Below are 15,164 nucleotides of genomic sequence, written 5' to 3' on the forward strand. Positions count from 1 at the left end.
GCAACCAATCATGGACCGGGAAATATATCGTCACCTGTTACCAGACCGTAGCAGACCAATGAGAAACAGCTGTTACCCATCGTCAACGATTAACGGTCAGAAATGGACCAATCAGAGATAGAAGATAGCATTGTCATTAGTTACTAGACAGAAAGGTTCCAATCAGAGCCAGGGCCAGGAACCATCAGCTGTTACCTTCTCTTGTCTTCTTCTTAGGCAGTCCCTTGGAATTGAAGATGACGTTAAAAATGAGTTAACAACAGAAAATGCTGGAAAAACTCAGCAGGCCAGGCAACATCGGTGGAGAGAAATTAGAGTGACGTTTCGGGTCGAACCCTTTTTCAAACTGGAAAGGAAATAAAATAGATCGAAGGCAAGGCTGCGATAGAACAAAAGAGACATTAAGAGGTATTCAAAACCAGACGAGATGGTAATAGGACAAGTGGAGACAAAAGACGGCAAGATTAGGTGTGAAGTGTACTGGCAGAAAGAGAGACACTGCCCTGTGGGAGAGAGAAAAAAAAGGAAAGGGGGGAAGGGAAGATCCAAAACAAAGGGGTGGAAAAAAATGTAAGTAAAAATGTAATAGGGGCCGAGGTTATGATCTGAAATTGTTGAACTCGATATTGAGTCCGGAAGGCTGTAAAGTGCCTAATCGGAAGATACCTCGTAATGTCTCTTTTGTTCTATCCTGAATGGTGTCGAGCTTCTTGAGTGTTGTTGGAGCTGCACTCATCCAGGCAAGTGGAGAGTATTCCATCACACTCCTGACTTGTGCCTTGTAGATGGTGGAAAGGCTTTGGGGAGTCAGGAGGTGAGACACATGCTGCAGAATACCCAGCCTCTGGCCTGCTCTTGTAGCCACAGTATTTATATGGCTGGTCCAGTTCAGTTTCTGATCAATGGTAACCCCCAGGATGTTGATAGTGGGGGATTCAGCGATGGTAATGCCATTGAATGTCAAGGGGAGATGGTTAGAGTCTCGCTTGTTGGAGATGGTCATTGCCTGGCACTTGTGTGGTGCGAATGTTACTTGCCACTTGTCAGCCCAAGTCTGAATGTTGCCCAGGTCTTGCTGCATATGGACACGGACTGCGTCAGTATCTGACGAGTCTCGAATGGTGCTGAACAGTGTGCAATCATCAGCGAACATCCCCACTTCTGACCTTATGATGGAGGGAAGGTCATTGATGAAACAGCTGAAGATGGTTGGGCCTAGGACACTGCCCTGAGGAACTCCTACAGTTATGTTATGTGATTGAGATGAATGACCTCCAACAATCACAGCCAACTTCCTTTGTGCTAGGTATGATTCCAACCAATGGAGAGTTTTCCCCTTGATTCCCATTGACTTCAGTTTTGCTGGGGCTCCTTGATGCCACACTCGATCAAATGCTGTCTTGATGTCAAGGGCAGTCACTCTCACCTCACCTCTTGAGTTCAGCTCTTTTGTCCATGTTTGGACCAAGGCTGTAATGAGGTCAGGAGCTGAGTGGCCCTGGCGGACCCCAAACTGGGCGTCAGTTAGCAGGTTATTGCTGAGTAAGTGCCGCTTGATAGCACTGTCGACGACACCTTCCATCACTTTGCTGATGATTGAGAGTAGACTGATGGGACGGTAATTGGCCGGGTCGGATTTGTCCTGCTTTTTGTAGACAGGACATACTTGGGCAATTTTCCACATTGCCGGGTAGATGCCAGTGTTGTAGCTGTACTGGAACAGCTTGGCTAGGGGCGCAGCTAGTTCTGGAGCACAAGTCTTCAGTACTATTGCCGGAATGTTGTCAGGGCCCATAGCCTTTGCAGTATCCAGTGTCTTCAGCCGTTTCTTGACATCACGTGGAGTGAATTGAATGGGCTGAAGACTGGCATCTGTGATGCTGGGGACATCAGGAGGAGGCTGAGATGGATCATCCACTCGGCACTTCAGGCTGAAGATAGTTGCAAATGCTTCAGCCTTGTCTTTTGCACTCACGTGCTGGGCTCCACCATCATTGAGGATGGGGATAATTTTGGAGCCTCCTCCCCCTGTTAACTGCTTAATTGTCCACCACCACTCACGACTGGATGTGGCAGGACTGCAGAGCTTTGATTTGTTCCGATGGTTGTGAGATCGCTTAGCTCTGTCTATCGCATGTTGCTTCCGTTGTTTGGCATGCAAGTAGTCCTGTGTTGTAGCCTCACCAGGTTGACACCTTATTTTTCGGTATGCCTGGTGCTGTTCCCGGCATGCTCTCCTGCACTCTTCGTTAAACCAGGCTTGATCTCCCGGCTTGATGGTAATGGTAGAGTGAGGGATATGCCGGGCCATGAGGTTACAGATTGTGGTTGAATACAATTCTGCTGCTGCTGATGGCCCACAGCGCCTCATGGATGCCCAGTTTTGAGTTGCCAGATCTGTTCGAAATCTGTCCCATTTAGCACGGTGGTAGTGCCACACAACACGGTTGAGGGTATCCTCAACATGAAGACGGGACTTCGTCTCCACAAGGACTGTGCGGTGGTCACTTCCACCAATGCTGTCATAGACAGATGCATCTGCAACAGGTAGATTGCCTCAGTTGAGGAAGCGCTCAGTGAAGGTGGCCAGAGGGGTTTCCCAGGAGGTCACACTGGAGATGGGTGTCAGGCTCCAAACTTCCACAGCTGTGGTTATGCCTTCTAAAAGTTCCCCCAGACCTGAGACTACAAAGTCCTGCCACCTGCAAATGATGGCTGATCAAATCTCCTCTTTAATGGTTGAGCTGCAGCTGATAGTCAGAAATCCAATTGTGCTCCCGCCAGGTTTCACCGTCGTGTTTCAGAACAGGCGTGTTTCACGTGGAAAAAGGGTTAAAATCACAATGGCCTTTCAAAATGGCATTATAGAGGCAATTTAGAGCTTGTTAAGGGCCTTAACGGCCTATCCCGCCTGTTGGAGACGGGATGGAGTCGGGACCATTAGACACGAATTTTTGAAAATTGTGTGGAGGCGGGATGGAGTTGGGGTCGTGCCCGCCCACCAGTTTTTGCAATTTTAACCACCCGCACGCCTCCAATCCCGCCTCCACGGCCCAATGAAAATCCTGTCCAGTATTTCAGATGGGGTCTGACCAGAGCTCGGTTCAGCTATAACATATACAGCAGGCTGCTTTGTCCTGGATGGTGTCGAGCTTCTTGAGCGTTGTTGAAGCTGCCCTCATCCAGTACTCTTCCACCCCTTTGTATTTTAGCCCTCTTGAGATAAAGGCCAACATTCCTTTTAGTCTTTTAAATATTTCTTGTACTTGCTGGATGAGTGCAGCTCCAACAACACTCAAGAAGCTCGACACCATCCAGGACAAAGCAGCCCACTTGATCGGCATCCCATCCACCACCTTAAACATTCACTCCCTCCACCACCAGCGTACCATGGCTGCAGTGTGCACCATCTACACGATGCACTGCAGCAACTCACCAAGGCTTCTTCGGCAGCACCTCCCAAACCCACGACCTCCAGCACCTGGAAGGACAAGGGCAGCAGACGCAGGGGAACACCACCAGCTCCAAGTTCTCCTCCAAGTCACACACCATCCTGACTTAGAAATATATCGCCGATCCTTCATCGTTGCTGGGTCAAAATCCTGGAACTCCCTACCTAACAGCATTGTGGGATATCACATGGACTGCAGCGGTTCAAGAAGGCAGCTCACCACCACCTTCTCAATGGCAATTAGGGATGGGCAATAAATACTGGCCTTGCCAACGGCGCCCAGATCCCATGAATGAATAAATTTTTAAAAAACTAGCTTTTACTGATTTCTGTACTTGGGCCCCTAAATCTCTCTGCTCCTCTACAGTTCCTAGCTTCTCGCCATTTAAAAAATTCCGATTTGTCTTTCTTGGATCCAAAATGGATGATATCACACTTCCCTACTATAGGGTCCTTAACTCTTTAGAGTACAAAAGGTAAGAATCAAACAAGACTGAAACACTTCCCTAAATAATTTTATTGACATTAAGGCCTGACAGTTTTCCAGGTTAAGGTGCCATACCTTAGCCGGGAAAGCAACTTGAGGCTCCAAATGATCAGTTCGTCTGTTCCAGGAGACGGAGGTTAAATTGTTGTTGACAACTTCTTTGCTTAATTGTTCTGAACTCCTAGAAATCACTGTAAATGGCTGTTTTTATATGTTCTTGCCGCTGGCAGAACAGCCTGCTAGTAGTTTTCCTCTCGCTCTCTTCATGGCTTGAGAAGACAGCTATAGAAGATAGGAGCAGGAGTAGGCCATTCGGCCCCTCGAGCCTGCTCCGCCATTCAATGAGATCATGGCTGATCATCCAAATTCAGTACCCCGTTCCTGCCTTCTCTCGATCCCTTTAGCCTTTAGAAATATATCCAACTCCTTCTTGGATATATTTAATGAATTGGCCTCTACTGCCTTCTGTGGCAGAGAATTCCACAGGTTCACCACTCTCTGGGTGAAGAAATTCCTCCTCATCTCTGTCCTAAATGGCTTACCCCTTATCCATAGACTGTGACCCCTGGTTCTGGACTCCCCGACCATCGGGAACATCCTTCCTGCGTCTAGTCTGTCTAGTCCTGATAGAATTTTATGTTTCAATGAGATCCCCTCTCATTCTTCTAAACTCCAGCGAGTATAAGCCCAATCGTCCCAATCTCTATCATACGTCAATCCTGCCATCCCAGGTATCAGCCTGGTGAATCTTCGCTGAACTCCTTCCATGGCAAGAACATCCTTCCTCAGATAAGGCGACCAAAACTGCACACAATATTCAAGATGTGGTCTCACCAAGGCCCTGTACAACTGCAGCAAGACATCCTTGTTCCTGTACTCAAACCCTCTCGCTATGAAGGCCAACATACCATTTGCCTTCTTAACCGCCTGCTGCACCTGCATGCTTACCTTCAGCGACTGGTGCACAAGGACACTCAGGTCTCGTTGCACTTCCCCTTCTCCCAATCTATTGCCATTCAGATAATAATCTGCCTTCCTGTTTTTGCCACCAAAGTGGATAACCTCACATTTATCCACGTTATATTGCATCTGCCATGCTTTTGCCCAATCACTCAACCTATCCAAATTATCCTGGAGTTTCTCGGCATCCTCCTCACAGCACACACGCCCACCCAGCTGTGTGTCGTCTGCAAATTTGGAGATATTACATCTAGTTCCCTTGTCTAGATCATTAATATATATTGTGAATAGTTGGGGTCCAAGGACCGATCTCTGCGGTACCCCACTAGTCACTGCCTGCCTCTCGGAAAAAGAGCCGTTTATTCCAACTCTTTGCTTCCTGTCTGCCAACCAGTTCTCTATCCAAGTCAATACCTTGCCCCCAATCCCATGTGCCTTAATTTTGCACGCTAATCTCTTATGTGGGACCTTATCGAAAGCCTTCTGAAAGTCCAAATACACCACATCCACTGGTTCTCCCTTATCTATTTTACCAGTTACATCCTCAAAAAATTCCAGTAGATTAGTCAAGCACGATTTGCCTTTTGTAAATCCATATTTTTATATGCTCTGCGTATCTTTCATTGTTCATAACCAATGTCCTTCGAAAGTACATTGAAACAGTCTGAAGCAAATATAATATCCATGATACCTTTTGAACTTCGTCAAGTTGCCCATACTCCTCTGCTTTTTTGGTATTTCGATACCAACGACATTTCAGTTTTCCAAACTGATGGCAATTCCTCAAACTAGAGAATTTTTTTTATTAGTTTATGGGATGTGGACATTACTGGCAAGGCCGGCATTTATTGTCCATCCCTAATTGCCCTTGAGAAGGTGGTGGTGAGCCGCCTTCTTAAACTGCTGCAGTCCCTTTGCTGAAGGTACTCCCACAGTGCTGTTAGGGAGGGAGTTCCAGGATTTTGACCCAGCGACGATGAAGGATCGGCGATGTACTTCTAAGTTAGGATGGTGTGTGACTTGGAGGGGAATTTGGAGGTGGTGGTGATGTTCCCATGTGCATGCTGCCCTTGTCCTTCCAGGTGGAAGAGGTCACGGGTTTGGGAGGTGCTGTGGAAGAAGCCTTGGTGAGTTGCTGCAGTGCATCTTGTAGATGGTACACACTGCAGCCATGGTTTGCCGGTGGTGCAGGGAGTGAATGATTAAGGTGGATGGTGTAAGATTCGCAAAATTCAGCAGATCCCCCCCCAAAACCAAGAAGATTACCCTAAAGAAGGGATTTTTTTTGGACTGTTAATAAACTATGTCAGAATGGTTTAAGAATATTGGGCCTAAGGGAGATTTAAAAATCAAAGACCCCAGGATTTTGGTTTTTATTTTAAAAGCATGTTTGAGCCTGTGGAAGGAAAAAGGCTGCAACAAAGGAATTGGGATTGGCCTCTGTAAATGGACAGTTTTGGGTATTGGCATTAACCAAGCTGTCTGGGAACTATCTAGACTGTCTCAGTCATTTTACATACTGACAATAGACCAACGGAAAAGCAGTTCCCGCCAAAATTACAGAACCATCCAAAACCTTGCATAATGCAAAACATGCCACCAACCAACAAAAGAACCTTGGCCCCCACAGGAAAAGACAAATTTACTGCAATTAAACAAGAGGTTAAGCGATCGGTGGGATCATCCCGAAACCAATTAAGCAATTCACATCAATCAATATTAATGAGCCCGCCAAAACTAACAATAAGCCAGAACTGATTTGGCGTGCAGATAAGCAGGCCTCAATCAGTATGATTGAAGGCCTGTTTCTCACAGAAGTGAGTTCAAGAAGGCAGTTCAGAGTTGAGTTCGTTTGAGTTCAAGTTAAGATTCGTCGACCCAGAAGAGATCCACCAACATCGGGATCAAGAAGTCCATCTCGAAGCAGTTCTCCCTCTCAAAGAAGTAACACACCATCGCGGCAGACCAGGGTCCCACGAAACAAACAACCAAAAATATTACCAGCAACCGGGTAATATTGGGCCACCGCGACCGACAAGAAACCAACTTGGAAGAAACCGAAGATCCGCAAGTTTTTCTGCTCTACAATCTATCCTGACTTACCCCTAGGTAAGATTTTATCAAAAAGACTCCAAACCCTACTTCTAACCAAAAGAAATTGGGTACTCACCTGCTGGATCCAATACGCACCCTACCACATCAGCGGACTCGCGAAGACTGACCAGATACGCAGGTGAAGTCCTCTACCGCGTCCGGGGTATGGCAGGCCCCAACCGACACATCTAGAGAACCCCAAAATCGCGAACCTCCACAACTGTCAAAAGAAGTCGTTTTGGTGAGCATTATCCCTGGTCCTCTGGAGCCCAACTTAGCTAGTGAAGTGGGATTGGGAGGGATGAAGTATTCTGTCTATTGTTATATTCCCTCGTATATTCTGAAGTATTCCCCCAATTTAGAGTGTTAAGATTATTGTGTTGTATATGTAAGGGGTCGTTTTAACGAGCTTGTGGTGTGCTAGATCGGTTTTGATTTCGCACTGCTCGTGAGCGGTTCCGAAGCGCTCCCCCCTCACCGGTTCTAGACACTGGGCTTATTGCCAGACAACCTTGATATGTGGCCCAACTTGTGACTCGGAAGACAAATGGATCAGGTGAGACAAGGTGAGTTTTAAATCAGAAATATCTTTATTTTCAAGGAGAATAAACACAGAGAATGCAAGAATCAATTTAAACAAAAATCATTAGCACGTCTCCCAATGGGAACTAAAATTTAACACACAAGGAATGACTTTGACTATCTTAAATCATACAACAATTCTTAATCAGCGGTATACTAAAACGGGGGTGGGAAAAGCGCACGGACACATCGAGGGATAAATCACACTCCTGAATTACAAAACCCTTAATGTTACAAACCCTCCCGTTGCTAAAATATACCTCAACTATGTCAGTTAGGTAGAGTTGGGCTTTTATGCTCACCAGAATTTAAAAACCCTCCTGGACCTTGGTACTCCTTGTTACGTCCGGGATCTCCAATCTTCCTTATGGGACCGGCTCCTGGACCCGCTCTCCTGCACAAACTTGGAAGTCCTCCGAACTCCTCGAGCCGTCTACTCTTCCGCACGGTCTTCGAACTCCTGATGGTATCTGGACTTGGACTTCACTGCTTCTGGTGAATCTTGTGGATCTGTCTGAGTCTGGCTGAATCTCTCTCCTGCACAATCTTGAAAGTCCTCCGAACTCCTCGAACCGTCTCCTCTCCACTCGGCCTTCGAACTCCTGATGGTCTTGGATCTGGACTGAACTTCTGAATCTGCTCTCCTGCACAATCTTGAAAGTCCTCCTCGCTCTGTCCTTGACCTCGTGTCTGTGTGAATCTGTGATGGATCTGTCTGAATCTCACTGAATGACTGTCTTGCTGTCGATTTTCCCTCAACAATTATACTGTTTCCTTGCCCTTATCTCGGCGCCAAATCAGGGGTTTTCTTTTGTCAAGGTAATGGACAGGCTGCTTTGACAAAAGCAAGTACTTTATTTTAATGTCTTGTAAATGAAACTGATGGGATCTGTCCTGTGTCCCTCTGAGTTTGGTACAGATAATGGTTTTTTTTCTGTGCTCAGTGATTTCAGAGATGGGTTTGCGTTTTGCTAGCAATTAGCGCACCTCCAGGTGCAAATACTTTTGTTTACGAGTTCGTTACTGCTGTAACCATATTATCATATCAATAGCAGTAAGTTCTGGAATCTTCTAATCGGTGATGACTCAGGCTGCTGTAAGATACTGCTGGTGTGTCCTTTTGAACTGAGCCATGAGAACTGCCAACTCCATCTTGTGTTCTCACAATGTGGCCATTTCAGGGGTTTTACCAATCTAGACTGTATTTTCTGGATTTTGCGAATTCTACATTATTGTTCTTTCTCAAATAAAGATCTTATTTCTTTCACCAAAATTCAGTTGTCTGCTGCACTTTTCATCACAACTCCCAAATAAGTCCTAGGTCTAGAACCAAGGGAGTGGGAGCGATTTGAACCACTCATAAGTCAGAGGTGAAGCTGACCCACACACCACCCCTTACAATGGGGTGCCAATCAAGCGGGCTGCTTTGTCCTGGATGGTGTCGAGCTTCTTGAGTGTTGTTGGAGCTGCACTCATCCAGGCAAGTGGAGAGTATTCCATCACACTCCTGACTTGTGCCTTGTAGATGGTGGAAAGGCTTTGGGGAGTCAGGAAGTGAGACACTTGCCGCAGAATACCGAGCCCATGACCCGCTCTTGTTGCCACAGTATTTATGTGGCTGGTCCAGTTAAGTTTCTGGTTAATGGTGACGCCCAGAATGTTGATGGTGGGGGATTCGGCAATGGTAATGCTGTTAAATGTCAAGGGGCGGTGGTTAGACTCTCGCTTGTTGGAGATAGTCATTGCCTGGCACTTGTATGGCGCGAATGTTACCTGTCACTTAGCAGAAGCCTGAACGTCGTCCAGGTCTCGTTGCATGCGAGCATGGACTGCTTCATTATCTGAGGAGTTGTGAATGGCGCTGAACACTGCAGTCATCAGTGAACATCTTGCTGCTGGAAAAACAGTTTTGGTAGATCATGGCTACCACATTTACAACTTCCCCACCTACTTCTTTTAATACCCTGGGGTGGAAACCATTGGGTCATAAGAACATAAGAAATAGGAGCAGGAATAGGCCATTTGGCCCCTCGAGCGTGTTCCGCCATTCAATAAGATCATGGCTAATCTTGGGTTCAAAGCCACTTCCCAGCCCACTCCCCATAACCCTGCACTCCCTTATCTTGCAAAAATTTGTCTATCTCCACTTTAAATGTATTTAATGACCCAGCCTCCACAGCTCTCTGGGGCAGAGAATTCCACAAATTTACGACCCTCTGAGAGAAGAAGTTCCTCCTCATCTCAGTTCTAAAAGGGCGAGCTTTTATTCTGAGACTCTGCCCCCGAGTTCTAGATTTCTCCATGAGGGGAAACATCGTCTCTGCATGTACCCTGTTGAGCCCCCTCAGTAGCTTATATGTTTTGATAAGATCACCTCTCATTCTTCTAAATTCCAATGAGTATAGGCCCAACCTGCTCAACCTTTCTTCATAAGTCAAACCCCTCATCTCTGGAATTAACCTAGTGAATCATCTCTGAACTGCCTGCAATGCAAGTATATCCTTCCTTAAATAAGGAGACCAAAACTGTATGCAGTACTCAAGGTGTGGTCTCACCAATACCTTGTACAGTTTTAGCAGGACTTCCCTGCTTTTATACTCCAACCCCCTTGAAATAAAGGCCAACATTCCATTTGCCTTTTTGATTACTTGCTGTATCTGCATGCTAACTTTTTGTGTTTCATGCACACAGATCCCCAGGTCCCTCTGAACTGTAGCATTTTGTAATCGCTCTCTATTTAAATAATAGTTTGCTTTTTTATTTTTCCTGCCAAAGTGGATAACCTCGCACTTTTCCACATTATACTCCATCTGCCAAATGTTTGCCCACTCACCTAGCCTGTCTATATCCCTTTGCAGATTCTTTGAGTCCTCTGCACAACTTGCTTCCCCACCCATCTTTGTATCATCTGCAAACTTGGCTACATTATACTCGATCCCTTCATCCAAGTCATTAATGTAGATTGTAAATAGTTGGGGCCCCAGCATCGATCCTTGTGGCACCCCACTAGTTACCGTTTGCCAACCAGAAAATGACCCATTTATCCCGACTCTCTGCTTTCTGTTAGTTAGCCAATTCTCTATCCATGCTAATATATTACCCCCAACTCTATGAGCTCTTATCTTATGCAGTAACCTTTTATGTGGCACCTTATCTGTAATGTCCGCGTATCAATAACACACGGACTGCAGGAGAACGGTAATAACAGGTGTTTACTGAACAGAGGGTATGCTGGAACTGAAAGTACAGAAGCCTGCTACTGCTTTATATACAGGTGTGGTCACTGCCGGTACTACAGTATAAAAGCAGTTCTCTCTTAAAGGTACATACACAACATTATCGAATGCCTTCTGGAAATCCAAATACACCACATCCACTGGCTCACCCTTGTCCACCCTGCTTGTTACATCCTCAAAGAACTCCAGCAAATTTGTTAAACATGATTTCCCTTTCCTAAAACCATGCTGACTCTGTTTGATTGCAGTATGTTTTTCTAAATGCCTTGCTACTGCTTCCTTAATGAAGGACTCCAGCATTTTCCCAATGACAGATGTTAGGCTAACTGGTCTATAGTTTCCTGCTTTCTGTCTCCCACCTTTCTTAAACAGGGGTGTTACATTACGGTTTTCCAATCCGCTGGGACCTCTCCAGAGTCCAGAGAATTTTGGTATATTGCAAGCAATGCATCCACTATCTCTGCAGCCATTTCTTTTGAGTCTCTGCCATTTCCCCATTCCGCGTTATTAATTCCCCAGTCTCATCCTCTAAGGGACCAATGTTTACTTTAGTTACCCTCCTCCTTTTTATATACCTGTATAAGCTCTTACTATCTGTTTTAATGTTTCTTGCCAGCTTACGCTCATAATTCATCTTGTCTCTCTTTATTATTTTTTTAGTCATCCTTTGCTGATTTTTAAAAATTTCCCAATCCTCTGGTCTCCCACCAATCTTGGAAACATTGTATGCCTTCGTTTTCAATTTGATACCATCCTTTACTTCCTCAGTTACCCACGGATGGTGCTCCCTTCTCTTAAAATCTTTCTTTCTCACTGGAATATATTTTTGTTGAGAGTTATGACATATCTCCTTAAATGTCCACCACTGCATTTCAACTGTCTTACCCTTTAATTTGTTTTTCCAGTCCACTTTAGCCAATTCTGCCCTCATGCCATTATAATTGCCTTTGTTTAAGATCAGGACACTGGTTTGGGATACAACTTTCTCACCCTCCAACTGAATTTGAAATTCAACCATGCTATGATCACTCTTTCTTAGAGGATCTTTTAATATGCGATCATTTATTAATTCTGTCTCATTACATAGTACCAGATCCAAGATAGCCTGCTCCCTGGTTGGTTCCATTACATACTGTTCTAGGAAAACATCCCGGATGCACTCTATGAACTCCTCCTCCAGGCTACCATGGCCAATTTGATTTGTCCAATCAATATGGAGACTAAAATCACCCATGATTATTACTGTACCTTTTTTACAGGCCTCCGTTATTTGTTGATTTATACTCTGTCCAACAGCATTGCTACTACTCGGGGGCCTGTGGACTACGCCCACCAGAGACTTATTCCCCTTATTATTTTTTATCTCCACCCAAACCAATTCTACATCTTGATCTTCTGAGCCAATGTCACTTCACAGAATCACAGAAACCCCACAGTGCAGATAGAGGCCATTTCGGCCCATCGAGCCTGCACCGACACATATCCCACCCGATCCCCGTAACCCCTACACCAACACATATCCCACCCTATCCCCGTAACCCCACGTATTTAATCCCCCTAACACTAAGGGTCAATTTATCATAGCCAATCAACCTAACCCGCACATCTTTGGACTGTGGGAGGAAACCGGAGCACCCGGAGGAAACCCACGCAAACACGGGGAGAATGTGCAAACTCCACACAGACAGTCACCCGAGGCCGGATTCGAACCCGGGTCCCTGGCGCTGTGAGGCAACAGTGCTAACCATTATGCCACCAGTCCATGCTCCACTTGTTTATGCTCCACTCGAGTCTCCTCCCGTCTTTCCTCAACTAAATCTATCAGCATAACCCTCTATTCCCTTTTCCCTCATATGCTTGTCCAGCCTCCCCTTAAATGCATCTCTACTATTCGCTTCAACTCCCTGTGGTAGCGAGTTCCACATTCTCACCGATTTTGGGTAAAGAAGTTCCTTCTGAATTCCCTATTGGATTTCTTGGTGACTATATTAAATTGATGGCCTCTAGTTTTGCTCTTCCCCACAAGTGGAAACTCTCTCTGTATCTATTCTATCAAAACCTTTCATGATTTTATAGACCTCTATTAGGTCACCCCTCAGCCTTCTTTTTTCAAGAGAAAAGAGAGCCAGCCTGTTCATCCTTTCCTGATATGTATACCCTCGCATTTCTGGTATCATCCTTGTAAATCTTGTTTGCCACCTCTTCATTTACTCTATATCCTTCTTATAATATGGCGACCAGAACTGCATATAATACTCCAAGATAATAAAAACTCAGCAGGTCAGGCAGCATATGTGGAGAGAGAAACAGAATTAATGGGCTGGATTTTCATTGGGCCATGGAGGCAGGATTGGAGGTGTTTGGGGGGTTAAACTTGCATAAACTGGTGGGCGGGCCCAACCCCACCTCCATCCCGCCTCCAAGCAATTTTAAATAATTCGTGTCTAGTGGTCCATCTCTGTCCCGCCTCCAAGAGGCGGGATAGGCCATTAAGGCCCTTAACAAGCACTAAATTGGCTCTATAATGCCATTTTGATATGCCTTTGTGATTTTAACCCTTTTCCCACGTGAAACACGCCTGTTCTGAAACACAACGGTGAAACCTGGTGGGAGTACAATTGGATTGCTGACTATCAGCTGCAGCTCAACCATTAAATAGGAGATTTGACCAGCCATCATTTGCAGGTGGCAGGACTTTGTTGTCTCAGGTCTGGAGGAACTTTTAGAAGGCATAACCACAGCTGTGGAAGTTTGGAGCCTGACATCCATCTCCAGTGTGACCTCCTGGGAAACCCCTCTCGCCACCTTCACTGAGCGCTTCCTCAACTGAGGCATATACCAGAAGCACGGGAGCCATTTATTTCCTTCCCTTCTGGGCATTAGATGAGGAAGAAGACCAGCTGTGGCACCAGCAGAACCAGGAACAACAGCAGCACCAACAGCAGCAGCAGCAACAGGAGCGCCAAGCTGCTGCTCACCCACCTGAAGATGCACAGACCAGAAGGGGCCAGCGCATGGTTGCCCATCAGCGCAGGAGATATCCCCCAAACAGGGTCCACAGACACAGGGTCAGCTACCTCAACATGTCTGAGCAGCAGTGCCAAAGGCGGCTCCAACTTTCGCGAGAGGTAGTGGGTGACATCTGCGCAATGCTGCAACAAGACCTGTAGCCCAGAGGACCAGGTGGACAATCCTTACCAGTGGCCGGCAAAGTCACCACCGCACTCAACTTTTTTGCCTCAGGCTCCTTCCAGGGATCAGCGGCATCCCCCAGGCGGCCGCACACAAATGCATTACGCAGGTAACATGCCCTCTTTGCCGTCGCGCACAATCACATCCATTTCACCAAGGATCAAGCAAGTATCATGGCGCGTGTGGTTGGATTTGCAAATCTGGCAGGCTTTCCAAGGGTGCAGGGCGTCATTGACTGCACACATGTGGCCCTTAAGGCACCCTATTGCAATCCAGGTATTTTTGTCAACCGCAGGGGCTTCCACTCCCTCAACGTTCAGCTGGTGTGTGACCACAGGAAGGAAATTTTGCATGTTTGTGCCAAGTACCCTGGCAGTTGCCATGACTCCTTCATACTGCGCCAGTCTTGTGTGCCTCCGCTATTCAGTTCGCCAGACCAACTTAACGGATGGCTATTTGGAGATAAGGCAATCCCCTGAGGACGTGGCTAATGATGCCATTGAGGAGGCTATCCAACAAAGCTGAGGAGAGCTACAACTCCAGCCACATGTCCACCAGAACCATAATCGAGCAAACCATCGGCTTGCTGAAGATGCGCTTCAGATGCCTGGATAGATCAGGTGGAGCCCTGCAGTACTCAGCAGCCAGGGTCTCCAGAATCGTCGTGGTTTGCTGTGCACTTCACAACATGGCACAGCGTCGTGGCTTGCAGATTCCTGAGGACCAAATGGCTCCTCACATATCCTCCTCAGATGAGGAGGAGGAGGAGAGCGAAAACGAACATCTTGCAGAGGCCCATCCACTAGTGGCAGCAGTACGCGAGAACATAGCTGCCCGGGATAAAAGGAATGCACTCATCTTGGCCAGATTTGCTTAGCCTAGCCACTCAAGCACTTTTGCCTCGCAGCTTCTTACCTGAGCATCGACAATGGCCAAGAACCAGCTGATTCCTAGCAATTTGACCACCATACTGACAATTGCAAGTAATCCTAAGCCCTCAATGTGGAAGTCCCATTCGCGAAATGACATGCCAGAACTACAGCAGTAGCCATCAGATTTTTTATTAACATTATTCACCTGATGGCTTTTCCACATAAAACATCAAATTTCACCCAAGTGACTACCCTTGTGACTATTTGTGCAGTATCTTTCTCTTACACGT

The sequence above is a fragment of the Somniosus microcephalus genome, unplaced genomic scaffold (genome assembly GCF_052327205.1).
Source record: "Somniosus microcephalus isolate GS21.2 unplaced genomic scaffold, FLI_Smic_1.0 unresolved_chr1, whole genome shotgun sequence".
NCBI classification, from domain to species: domain Eukaryota; kingdom Metazoa; phylum Chordata; class Chondrichthyes; order Squaliformes; family Somniosidae; genus Somniosus; species Somniosus microcephalus.